We start from the raw sequence: 515 nt of genomic DNA, 5'->3' as shown, positions 1-515 counted from the left end.
TATATATATATATAAAGTAAAAATGCTATATGAAAATATAATTTTTTTATTTTTAAAAAATAAAATAATGATATTTCTTATGTGATATTGAATGTATGGTTGAAATAAATGTAGGAAAATAAAGTTTAAGGGTTAGATATATAAATACGTAAAGTTGAGTGGGGTGTGTGTAAATGCCTCAATAATATTTGATTCAATTTAACCTAAATTATTATTTATTTTATGTTGCTCTTAATAATTAGGTAAATGTCATATACGTCAATTTTTGTAAGTACAGACGTCCACGGAATTACGGGGGGGCAAATTAAAATATTTATTTAATAAAAGGTAAAGCAGACGCACATGTAATGCTCCGCCGGACACTCTGAGTAAAGATTGCTCTGCCTACGTGTCAATTTTATATTGGCTAATAGGTCAGGGTAGGGGCCCTTGTGCAAGAAAGTTAAGGGAAGGGCGGGGGTGATGGTATTCGATGCGCGTGGCGGCCACACGCCGAAAAAAATTATATATATATA

Source organism: Phalaenopsis equestris, unplaced genomic scaffold (genome assembly GCF_001263595.1).
Source record: "Phalaenopsis equestris unplaced genomic scaffold, ASM126359v1 Scaffold000840, whole genome shotgun sequence".
Lineage (NCBI taxonomy): Eukaryota > Viridiplantae > Streptophyta > Magnoliopsida > Asparagales > Orchidaceae > Phalaenopsis > Phalaenopsis equestris.
This window is presented reverse-complemented; position numbering follows the sequence as displayed.